The sequence below is a fragment of the Hypanus sabinus genome, chromosome 15 (genome assembly GCF_030144855.1).
Source record: "Hypanus sabinus isolate sHypSab1 chromosome 15, sHypSab1.hap1, whole genome shotgun sequence".
NCBI lineage: Eukaryota > Metazoa > Chordata > Chondrichthyes > Myliobatiformes > Dasyatidae > Hypanus > Hypanus sabinus.
In genome coordinates, this window is record NC_082720.1 from 47,821,600 (window position 1) to 47,834,887 (window position 13,288).

At 40.8% G+C, this 13,288-nt stretch overlaps 1 long non-coding RNA gene across 1 annotated transcript; it reads left to right on the top strand.

Moving 5' to 3' along the window:
• The first annotated feature begins 493 nt into the window (after positions 1 to 493).
• Positions 494 to 12,204, top strand: LOC132405484 (uncharacterized). Its single transcript, XR_009515890.1, has 2 exons — positions 494 to 570; positions 11,127 to 12,204. It is a non-coding gene; the product is annotated as an uncharacterized LOC132405484 (long non-coding RNA).
• Positions 12,205 to 13,288: the final 1,084 nt, after the last annotated feature.

The window sequence follows — 13,288 nt, forward strand, 5'->3', positions numbered from 1 at the left end:
CATTTTGTATGAGTTCCCTACATTAGAGGCAGTGGGGAAACCTGAGAGAACACACTGGTTAAAAGAAAACATGCCAACTGCTCAAGGACAGCACTTTGAACCCGGGTTGCTGTATGTCTTCTTTTAATCAGTGTTCGAACTAAATGTTGAAACCTTACAACAAAACACGTTTATCTTAATAATTACACAAATTCCTTGTTGTTGCAATATACAGTCATTATGAGCTAGGGTTTAACATCAGATTTAATTAAAATATTAACTTTAAGCGATGAAGTTTTAGCTTTACTACCTAAAAATTAATCATTTCTCATCAAAAGCTATTCCATGCTGCTTGGTATTTTGAATAGTAGACTACGTCATTAAATAGTTGGTTAGGTCTGTCCTCGCAGGCAAGCCAGGGCATGCAATATTCAATATGAAACTATGCAAATTGCTGATTAGTCCAACAATCTTTGACTATTACTATTCATTTAAAAGAACACAAATCAGCACTCTTACTGTTTGTACTTCAGAGAGAGGCTGGAGATTGGGCTGGATATTCCCTTTAATGCCCTATTTCAAGTATTTAAGGTAATATTTAAAAACTATGTATACAGTTCATACACATTAGCTCAAAGCACTTTTTGATCAAACTAATGGCTCATATACCAAAAATGCTTTAATATTTATAAATATTGTTTACTTTTCCTCACTATTTTCTCCACTCTTTTCCCTGTTATACAAGGCTCAGGCATTCACAATAACACATAGTTGTACTGGCACACTGGTAACATACGGTCACAGGGTCTGTCGGCAATATCAAAACCCAAGTGTGGAGGAAAGACCAACTCCGATGTAAAGGTGGCAACTAGAGTTTATTCATAATAGTTCCAAGGTGACACTAGGGGAACAAACATTCTCAAAACTAGGAGCCGACAATTAGCGCTAATCAGGCATCTGTTTAAATAATACAAATAACATGGAATCTCCGAGTCTATCAAAATAAACTTAAACACAAGCACTCGGAGACCGTATTACAAAGAGTGAGTCACTTGAGGAACTCTCAACAGCTAATGACTCTTGTTAAACAACAATTAGAGCAGAGCTACAATGGTGCTCGACAGCGACTCTTTTGAGCTCATCTGTGGAAACAGTTTATATTCCTGACGAAGAGTCTCGGCCCAAAACATCGACAGTGCTTCTCCTTATAGATGCTGCCTGGCCTGTTGTGTTCCACCAGCGTTTTGTGTGTGTCGTTGTTTGAATTTCCAGCATCGGCAGTTTTCCTCGTATTTTCTCTCTTTTCCCTTTTCAAGGTGGATGGGGGCTCGGTCAAAGACCTTGACCTAGAGCTACACTCAAACTTCAGTTCTTTGCGGCGGTGGGACCCACTTACGGGCTTATCAACTGGCTGTTTTTCAATATTCCAAGAATGTGGCTTGTGTCTCCCCTCTCATTGTGAAAGGGTGACACCTCTCTGTCCCTTTATTAGGGAAAGAAAGACCCTGCAGTATGTCGAATTGTCGGGTGAATGATTAGTTTTTGTTGAAGATTATGGTTCTTCTTAGGAACTTTGCCATTGTTTGCTGATGCTGAAGTAAGAGAGGGAACGGGAGTGTCACTGCTTTGCTGCTGCTTCTGTGTGGAAGTGGGGAGTTGGGGGGGGCTTTCAGATAATAACATTAGTTCTGTCACTCAGTCTTTGGGACACTCTTCTGTTTTCATGGATGTCTGTGAAGAACAAAAATTTCAGGATGTACATTCTCTGATATTTAATGGAACTATTGAAATACTGAACAATTAACCAATTCGGCTGCTCTAAAAACTTCATAGCTTAATTCTCTCCGCCAACTGCACAGGTCTGAAGAGCTCATTACATGTACATTAACTGGGTCTGTACAACAAGAGTCAGCTACCTGTTCAAATGTCCAGCACAAACCTATTTTACAATATATACCTCCATTTGTCTGGAAGACTGTGAGCTTCCAACAACTGTAGAAAGTTGGTGCCAGCCAAGACAAAGCTGCCTATTCACCACTGAAATAATCATTTCCTTCTAAACCAGTACACTGTGGCTGAAGTGTTCACGACTTACAAAACAAAAGGGTATTACTCCCTTGGGCTATTCCAGCTGCACTCTCCAAATCAGCACTTTCTACCACTTGAAGGAAAAGGGTGGCAGGCACATGGTAACCTTACCACCTGTAAGCCCTTATCCAATTCATACATTTGAAGTGTATCAAGCAGTTCTACAAAATGTAGGCATGAACAATTAGTAGAGGTGAAGAAAAATGCTTTTATCAAAACAATAGACCTTTACTAATTTTGACAAGACATTGGAGCAGAATCAGGACATTCAGCCCATCAAGTCTGCTGTGCTGTTCCATCATGACTGATCCATTATTCCTTTCGACCACATTCTTCTGTCTTCTACCCACAGCTTTTCACACACTTAGTCACCAAGCATCTATAAACCTCTGCTTTAAATACATGCAATAACTTGGTGTCTGTGGCAATGAATTCCACAGATTCACCACCCTCTGGCTAAAGAAATTCCTCAATTCTGTTCTAAAGGGACCTCCTTCAATTTTGAAGCTGTGCCCTCTTGTACAAGATTCCGCCACTGAAGGGACTCGGCCTGAAACATCGACTGTACTCTTTTCCATAGATGCTGCCTGGCCCACTGAATTCCTCCAGCATTTTGTGTGTGTTGATTGGAAATATTCTCTCCACATTCACTCTATCTAGGCTTTTCAATATGTGATAGTGTGTTGACAGGAATGGTGGCCATCTTGGTTTTCCCATTGTTTCAGAGCATTTGGTTGGTTGCGAAGTTAATCAACAGTGAAGTAGGAATGGTAAATCTAAGTTATTACAGCTCAAAGATAATTTCTTACCAACTTCAGTTTTGTGTTATATATTCCCTTTGGTTCAACAATTCTGGTCATCCCTACATGCTATATTCTAGAGAATCTCTCGTAAAGCACAACATTGTTATTCATTACACTGTGGAATTTTATCAAACAAGACAGTGATTACATTGGTTGAGTGCTTTGTAAATATCCACCATATTAATAAAAATTTCCACAGGTGAACAGGCATATTTTAATCAGCATATTGGTCAAATTAAAGAGTTCCAAATAAACTCATGTTGCCTCAAGTCATATAATTTAGGTTACTTATTAATTCATAGATTTATACAGGTTAGAAACAAACCCTATGGGCCATCAACTATTGAGTGCCTTTCTAATCCTATGTATCAATCTCTTGATTTGTAGTTTTCTAGCCTTAGAAATGCTTATCTACATGTTTCTTGAATATTATGATTGTACCTATCTACAGCACCTTCTCAAGCAGTACATTCCAGATTTCAGCTGCTCTCTGAGTAGAAAAATTGCTCATTCAGATCCTTTACTAAACCTCTTACTCTTCCCCCTAAACTTAGATCAACTGGGTGGGGGGGGGGGAATATTCTTGCTATTTACTCTATCTATGCTGTTCACAGTCTGCCACCAGTACTATCAGCTTCAGAGATCACAGAAGTTGTACATTGAGATCTCCTTGTTACCTTAATATTTTCTAGGCCCAAAAAATCACTGCATATTCTACCATTATCTGTCAAATGGATATCCAAAGCATATCCATTTGGATTAAATGAAATCTGCTATCACACTGCCCACATAACCAACTGAAGAAATTTGATCCTGTTTGCCAAAGCACATTGGATCCCATGGACCTTATTCTTCTGGACCAGTCTACCATGGAAGATGTCAAAATCTCGGATAAAGTCCCTTTAAACCATGTCAACACCCTGCCTCCAGAAGTGCCCTTGACCTTCTGCATAGCAGAGGTGCAGCTTTGAAGAGGTGTCGCAGGAAATGGACTGTTGGTCTGCTGCGGTATACTTTGTAGCTGGCACGTTGCACTGTTTGCAAAGCTATTGAACATTTAGAATATCTAATCAGCTGATCATGTGGTAGTAGGTGAGATGTAAAGACATGCCAACAACATCAAGAGTTCCAGCAGCTGCTCACACCAAACATCAGAATAGGGAAGAAATGAGATCTAAGTGACTTTGACCATTGAATGAGTGTTGGTGTCGGACAGGGTGGTTTGGGTATCTCAGAAACTGCTGATTACCTTTGAGTTTGCAGAGAATGGTGTGGAAATAAAATACATGCAGTGAGTGGCAGCCCTGTCAGCAAAACCGTCTTGTTAATGAGAAAGGTGAGAGGAGAATGTCCAGACTGGTTCAAGCTGACCGAAGCTCAAATAGTAACTAGATAACCACACATTATAACAGTGGTGTGCAGAGGAGCCATTCTGAACACACAATACATCGAACCTTGAAGTCGATGGGCTTGTAGAAGACTACAAAAATACAGAAATACACTCAGTAGCCTCCGAAACTTAATAAAGTGGCCATTGACTGTATATTGATAGTGGATGCATTACCTGATAGTATGACACTCTCTCTCATTGGAACAGATCACTGTCTAGCACTTGGTTGGTACAAACTTGACTTTTGACTTCATCAGGCAATACCTGAATGATGTCCAAACCTTGCTGCAAACACAGACGGCTCTGAGGAGTTGTGAATGGAAGTGAATATTCTGCTTCCCCAACACCCTAAGCTTTATAATGGCATGAAGATCATTGACAAACTATATTATGATGAGACGTGCGTCACTGACTTTAGAAACTAGGCATTGGAGATGTAATGTAAAGATTTTTACTCCTCATGTATGTGAAGGATATAAGAAATAAAGTCAATTCAGCTCAGTTCAATTCTGGCAATTCCCCATTTCCTGGAAAACTAAGAGATTCTTTCTGATATATAAAATGATATGTTAGCTAAATTCACGAACATCTGATGCAGAGATGCTAATGCTGTCAAATGACCCAAACTGACTCACAATATAATGGTTGAGAGCTTTCAGTGTGTCAACAACATAGCTATGCTGTTACTTTAACTTGGTTACCAAGAAGGCTACCGTGGCAGGATGTGGTTATCTCCAAAGAAATTCCTATTCGATAAATTGTACCTTTACGAACTTAAATGATATTTGGCCTTTGGCAATATCTAATCACTAACATCCTGTCAATGTCCCAGGTAGGGAACCAACAAAACCTGTTTAAGAATCTTTCTAAATTTGGCTGCTCTGTTTTGATGTCACTGATTCAGATCGGTGTTTACTTTTATTGTGCTTTTCCTTCTCTCATATGCATGAGGATATTTAAGATTTCCACTCTGGTCCCAAGATGGTTATAAAATAAATATCAGCCATTCATTTGTATTGTCCAATTCCTTGGAGCAAAGTAACCAGCACTGTAGATGAAACCTGCAGTTCTGGAAGCAACATTCTCACCAAACGACATCATGGTTTCTTTACATGGAAGGAAAACTCACCAGTCACAGGTTCTAAATTACATGAGTAACTTGTTAAAGATTTACATGCATTGAGATCTTTGAGTACTGAGGCCACTTTTTCTCTGATCTTTGATCTGCTTGGAACAGTAAACCATCATCTTTGATTTTCATTTGAAGTATTTATAATCATTTTTTTGTTATCCCAGTGAAGGAACTATCTTCATTTAAAATGCTGAAGAGATAGAAAACATTTCTTTACTTTCAGACATGTGCCTACAAATATCTTCATATATTTCCTATTGATCCATTATCAATTGGCCAAGCATGACTCTTGTTCAACACCAAAAGCCTAATTTTAACCAGACCATCAATAGCTTCCATCTTCAAGAGGGCTGCCATGAATACCAGATCACTTTGCATTTTATCATTGTTATAGTTATAGAACTGAAGTCAATTTAACATTGAATTAGTACATGGACATTCTTGTAACCACAGTGATATCTCCTGCTGAATATACATGTTAAAATGTTGTTAAACCACTACCACTGCTGTTGTCTCATTCAAATTTCAGTTGCATTTCATTATTTCCTAATATATCAATTTCCATTCTCTCTTCCATGGAACCAGGGCTGCTCATCCTGTTTAACTTGGCCATTCTCACATACCCCTCATCCTTTAAGTTGCATGTATTTGTGATATCAGCAAGTGATCTGTATCAATATTAGTCTGTTGATTCATCAAGTTTAAACATGTTTTTTTAGCAAGAGAGGGAGAAAGAGAGGAGTGAGGAGGTGTGGATGGGAGTAAAGAGGATAGAGTGTGGGTTTAGAGAGGGTGGGGAGGTATGAGTTGGAGGAAAGAGATGGTAGGTGTGGAAGAGAAGGGGAGAAAAAAAGCCCTGGAGCACAGGTTGATCAAATTTTACCCACTTACACTGAGCTTTTCAATAGGGTTGCAAATCCCTTTTGGGAGATAGCCATCAGTAATCAGGATCACACTGTAAATTAATCTTTGAATGTTTTTCTTGTCCTTTAGAAAAACAGGTTCTACTGATAAACATGTATTGACCAGATCGTGTGTCCTGTGATTCTCATTCACATCAAGCTAGTACATTCTCTTCCCATTCAAAGCTCATTAATTCATTTTGTCTATTATTTCTGGACAAATCTATCTGGAAATCAGGCATCAAGCTTTGCTGTGTCCCTTTCTCCATATCCATGATCAGAGAGCTGGCTTTCACTAGATGACTTGGAACAACATTGCCTTAGTCTTCCAATTACATCAGCCTCTTCAGAGACAAATTTCAATCCAGTATCTCTCCATTCACTGTGGAATTGACCAAGGATATTTGGTCTCAACATCCTCCTACATAAAGGGTCTATGATGCCTACTGTTGAGAAACAATTACAGATTACAGTACCTTTTTCCTCCACATCCCCATACCACCCCAGCAAAGCAGCATTGTCATTATTCCATGCCATTAACTGCATGATCGTTTCATGTATGGCTTGCAATCAGGCACTAAATGTGCTGTTTTGTGTGAATACCTAGGAAAGATTGCTTGAAATAGTTTCCGTATTCAGCCTGCAAACATCTCAGACACTCAGTCGTTTCTGCTAATGTTTCAGCAGACCTTTTATCACATTGTGATCAGATAGAGCCATCATGTCCTGTGGCTGATTGTATCTTTTCAACCACACCTCCACCAGACTGCAGTGTAAGCAAACATGTTGCGTGATACCTTGAGGCATTGCCAATTCTATCTTTGTCATTTATTGCAATTTTGCAGGTCAGCTATTTATTTTCTTGCAGTATGGTGATGTGCGTATCTTCTCAAGATGCATTCTTTGGGATTCTCACTGCAAAACACCTAATCAAATTATAGGAGAGTGGTTTCCAATCATTTATACATGTCTTACTCTCTCACTTTAAGAAACATCACTATTCTTTTTCCCTTTCAAGTCCATGCTTCCAACAGCCTAATCAAAGTTGCTCTGATCTTGTTCCTGTTTCCCAGCCCAGTCCCCCCAGTGGAATGAACAAAAGGTCCCCCTGTTGTTTCCTAAATCTGTTTTTTCTGATTCACCATCTGTTGTTTAAGAATATGTCACAGATTTATCATGGTTGACCAATCACAGTATTTAATTTTCAGTAGCCTTCAGTATAATTCCCAGATTTGAATGATTTGCATGCTCCTAACTTCCAGTTCATAAAATTTTTCAATAATGCCTACTCTTCTTCTCTCACGATCAAGGGATGGTTCGCTATCTTGTAATAAAGCAAGTTCCCATTTGATGCTGGCCAGGCTGGACCAGAACAACAGTGATTGGGAGTACTATTCCTGCTCAGTGATTGGTTGCAGGGGGTGAGTGGAGGGAAAGGCAACATAAATTAGTTCTATTAACCTTCTATCTTGATATGGGGCATAGTACTAGATGGTATTCCAGGAATATGAGTTCAAATCACAACCTTGGAGCTCTGGAATTCAAATATAGTCAATAATCTGGAACTTCTAAAATAAAAGTTACTTTATTCTGCAATTCTTACTTTTTCAAACCTACATGGGACTCCAGAGCCACCAAAGTGATCGACTCAGAAATGGTCAAGCAAGTCATTCAGTTCAAGGTGGCTGGGGATGAGATAAACAAAGTACTGACCTTGTCAATGACAACAAATCCTGAACTTGAATAAGTGTCTGTACTGTGAGATTGTTGATTTAAAAAGATACAACGTACTGTGCACATTTCAGTTAACTGCTTTTATCAGAATGATAAGTGGCATGTGAAGTTTATTGTCATTTAATTGTATATATGTATAAGACATATATAACCATATACAGTAATGTATATAGAAATGAGACAATGTTTCTCCGGACCAGGGTGTAAAGCACAACAGTACATATAACACACAATAACTTAAGAAGATAAGGATATAATCTACAGATGAATCACGCATATTAAATATTGTAAGGTACAGAACAGATTAACCAGTGACATTTCGAACATGATGCCTTTGGGAGTTTAGAAGCCTAATGGCCTGGGGGAAGAAGATGTTTCCCATCCTGACCATTCTTGTTTTTATGTATCGTAGTCTCCTGCCCGAAGGTAGAAAGTCAAAGAGGATGCTGGATGGGTGGGTGGGATCCTTGATAATACTAAGGGCCCTGCATATGCAGGGCTCCTGATAAATGTGCCCAATAGATGGTAGGGAGACCCCTAAGATCCTCTCAGCTGTTCTCACAGTCCTTTGTAGGGACTTCTGTCCGATGTTCGACTGCATGGAGATGCAGCTTATCAGAACATTCTCAATGGTGCTCCTGTAAAATGCAGGTAGGATGGGGGTGGGGGTGGAGGTGGAGGGAGCCTTGCTTGCCTCCACCTTCTTAGGAAGTGGAGGTGTTGCTGCACCATCTTGTTCAGGGAGATGATATTAAGGTACCAGGAGGGGTCATCCGCGATGTGAACTCCCAGGAACTTGGTGCACTCAACTCTCTCTATGGAGGAGCTGTGTATTTCCAGAGCGTGATGGTTTGACTGCACCTTCCTGAAGTCCATAATGATTTCCTTTGTCTTCTCCATATCCAGACTAAGGTTGTTCTTCTCACACCAATCCACCAGCCACCCTGCTTCCTCTCTATGCTCCATTTCTCTATTGTTCTTGATAAGGCCAACCACTGTTGTGTCATCTGCAAACTTGCTGACACAGTTTGAGCTGGATCCTGCAACACAGTCATGCGTCAGCAAAGGGAACAGCAGTGGGCTGCAGGCACAGCCTTGGGGAGTAATGGGATGAGAGATGTTGCTGCCCACATGGCTGGCTGTGGCCTTACTGTTAAGAAATCCAGTACCCAATTGCAGAGAGAAGTGTTGAGGCCCAGTGAGGACAGTTTCCCCACCAGTTTCTGGGCTATGACGGTGTTGAATGCTAAACTGAAGTCTATAAACAGCAGTCTGGCATATGAGACCTCATTTTCCAGGTGGGACATGACAGAGTGGAGGGCAGAGGGTATTGCATCATCAGTGGATGGATTTGAGTGCTAAGCGAATTGGAAAGGGTCCAGTATAGCTGGGAGAAAGGCCTTAATGTGTTCCGTGACCAGCCACTCAAAGCATTTTATAAAGGTTGATGTTAATGTCACTGGATGATAATCATTTAGGCAGGTTAATGTCACCTACCTTGGCACTGGAAAACGGAGGGGACAATGGATTGTTCCAGAGTGATGTTGAATATATCGGTCAGCTGGGCTGCATAGTCTTTCAGAACTCAAGCTGGGATATTATCGGGCCCCGCAGCTTTGCGTGGGTTGACTCTGGCCAGGGTCTTTCTCACCTCAGCTTCAGCCAGATGGAGTGTCTGCTCTCCTGGGGGAGGGGTGCCTTCCTTGCCAGCGCTTCAAACCGGGAGAAGAAGACGCTCAGGGAGTGATAAGTCTGGTCACTGACGCACAGAGTCTGTAATCCTCTGAATTCCCTGCCACACGCGCTTCGTGTCTCTGCTATCACAGAAATGGCTGTAAATTCTCTGAGAATGCTCCCATTCCGCCTTCCTGACGGAGCGGGAAAGTGGAGTTCTTGCTTCTCTGAAAGCTGTCACATCTCCAGATCCCTCAACCTGCTGCGGACCTCTGCAGTGAGAATCAGAATCTGGTTTATTTTCACTGTCTTACATGACATGGAATTCACTGCTTTATGGCAGCATTATTCTGCAAACAAAAAATAAATAGTGCAAAGGAAAGGAATAATGAAGTTTTTATGGCAGGAGAAATATTCAATTTTGTACTATGTTTTAGCAATTTGCAAATTAGTAACTATTGGAGAATTAATTATTATTATTTATTTTAACTGCAGTTATTATTTGCAGTAAAAAAACACAGAAGTTGTAATTGATCCAGTTCAGATTTTCGAAGTGGCTGACCAGTAGTCTCCATTGCCAACTTTCCCCTTGATTAGCAGGAGAGAAATTCAGTGGAAGGACCCTACACTCACAGTACAGATCTCTGCAGCAGTGGTTGAGCAAAGTAGTACGCAAGCTCCTACAGTATTCAAAATATAATTAGCACGGTTTAAACTGAGAGTCCTTCAAGTTTTAAATTTAGTGAATTCAGCAAATGAAATTGATACCAGCAAGTTAAGGTAAGAGCTAAGCTTATCTTCGAAATCAAATCTTGATGAGTAAGGCACGTGCTTTACAGATACAGATACGACCGTCTTGAGTAGAAGACTGAAGAGGCAGCAGAAACCCTACATCTTGTGATACTGGACTTGCTCACAGCGGGCTGAGGATCACCGCAAGATGCAGATTAAATTCCAGCAAGAGCAGCTTGCTGAATATAACATGCAATTTTTTTGCTCAGGTATTATACTGCTTCTGTAAGTAAACAGCATGGGCGAATTGTGCTCCTGTTGCAACTATTACCAAGTAGTTCCAAAGCTTTCAGCTGAAAAGTTTATTGGACATTGAGTTGGTTTGTGATTTGCACATGTACTGAGGTAAAATGAGTGTCTTGCATAGGATTCATGCAAATCAACTCATTGCACAGTGCACTGAGGTAGTACGAGGTAAAACCATAAGAAAATGCTGAATAAAATACAATGGCTGCAGAGAGAGTGCAGTGTATGTAGCACCAACATATCAAAGTAGATTATGAGGCCAGGAGTCCCTCTTATCGTAATATGTAAGAAATTTGAGACAAAGTAATTTTATTTGGACTTCTGTCTGCAAACTAAACAGCAACGCTTCATAAATCTTCTTTCAATGATAGCTTCTTTTTCCATAGGGACTCCTCTGGGACTAGGGTCGACCTGCTTCCAGACTGGTTCGGTGGGTCCTGAAATAATCAATAAGGCCCTTGCAGGGACCAGAGTGTCTGCCACAGGTGAGACAGGAGCTGCTTAATCGATTCCTGGATGGGTATCTCAGGAGATGGCTTACTCTTGGCTTTCCTGTGCTTTTGGCATATGGACTTGATGCCTTCAGTGCTATTCCAAACCCCTTTGATACTGAAGGCGAAAAGTAATCTACAGTTTGAAGGTCAATTGAGCGATCTGGTGCTTTGCTGTCTCTGAGGAGATTCTTGGAGGTGAGCAGCACAGAGATGGGGCACGAGTCCATGATTGACTCTGTCTTGCACCGATCTCACCGATTGAAGTGCTGAGGAAGTTGAGACATCGAGGCGAGTGCGGAAGGTGAGCGAGTATTCTGCACTGCCTACCAGCCTCTTGCTCACTGCTGCTGGAGGGTGTCTATGTGTGATGGTCTCCTGCTCGCTGCTTCCGAGGGATGGCCCTGCGTTCAAGTGGTCTCTCTCTCACTCAAAGCTGTCAGATGATGACACTGAAGTTCTGGGTCTGCAATTTATGGATTGGTCTCTTTCAGTTTTATGTTTTTATATTCTTTGTTTTCGCCCGTTTTTCTTGTTGCCACTTGCACAGTTCATTTGCTTTTCTGTGTGCGGGGTTGGGGGGGGGGAGTTGCAGTTTGATGTTTTTGTTTCCGTTTGCATGATTTTTTGTGCATGGGGGGGTTTGATGTTCTTGTTGCTGTTGGCACGATTTATTTTTTGTGCAACTTTACACGGCTATCAGCAGAGCACAGGTAATTTCTAATCAGCCATCATTCACTGTACAATTTTTTACCTCAGCTCATTATTACTAAATATCGGACAGAATGTAAACTGTTGGCAGATGCACAACACCATTATGGGTCTAACACAGGTCAAATTTTACCAGAAATGACTGTTCCTCTCAAGTGAGTTACTGTCAGCATTAATTACTGACATTTGAACTCTTAAATGATATTATGTAATCCAGTAATGATCCAAGGCAAATAAAATGAAGCCTTCTGATCTTTCCAAATGCAGTTCTGTATATACGTGACTTACGATGGTTATACATTCAAGGGAAATGTACAAACTCTTGGTCATTTCCTGATAGCTTTCATCTTTCTGAAGCTGTTTGAAATTGTTCCACAGACTTCTGTCCTTCGTAGCCTTTCTGTATATAACCTTTACAATTTATGGCTATCTCCTATAGCTTCCTTCAGATCCATGTCTTACAATTTTTTCTTAAGATGTAAGAAATGTCATTGATGAAGCAGCAAAAAAGTTTGGGTAGCACGGTAGTGTAGTGGTTAGCGCATCATTTTACAATGTCGGCAATCACATCCAGCCTGGCCATTTTCCTCAGACCTCTCTCATTAACAAGGCGTTTCCACTCACAAGAGGTTTGTTGTATATCGCACCATTCTCTGTAAACTCTAGAGACCATTTTGCATGAAAACCCCAGGAAACCAGCTCAAACCACCCCATCTGGCACCAGCAATCATTCCACGGTCAAAGTCACTTAGATCACACTTCTTCCCCACTCTGATGTTTAACCAACACCTGAACCTCTTGACCATGCCTGCATGCTCTTATGCATTGAGTTGCTGCCACATAAATGTTAACAAGTAGGTGTACAGATGTAACTACTAAAGTGGCAACTGCTCTCAGTCTTAATGAAGGTCTATTTAAATATCTCTGCCACACTTCAGATCCTGAAGGTTAGGTGTGAGTTTCACACACAAGCTTACAAACCAAATCCATTAATAATTCAAATGCAGATGCAGCATCTCTATTTAAACGCTATACCTTCCTTCACATAGCCAGCCCACTTTTCTTGTTCAAGAGCTGTTGTGCAACTTCTCTATTCAGTTGAACAGAATGCTGAAACACTAGGTACCAGACAGATTCTTCAAATGGCAGATCTACCGTAGGAGAAGAGATTAAGTATGCTGCAACACACAATCTACTGGAATAACTCAGCCAGCCGAGCATCATCAGTGGGAGGAAAGAGAAAGTTAATGCTTTGATCAGAAACCCTGCACCAAAACTCCTTTCCTCCCATTGATGCTGCTAAACCCCCGAGCAGACTGTGTGATGCTCCAGATTCAAGCAGCTGC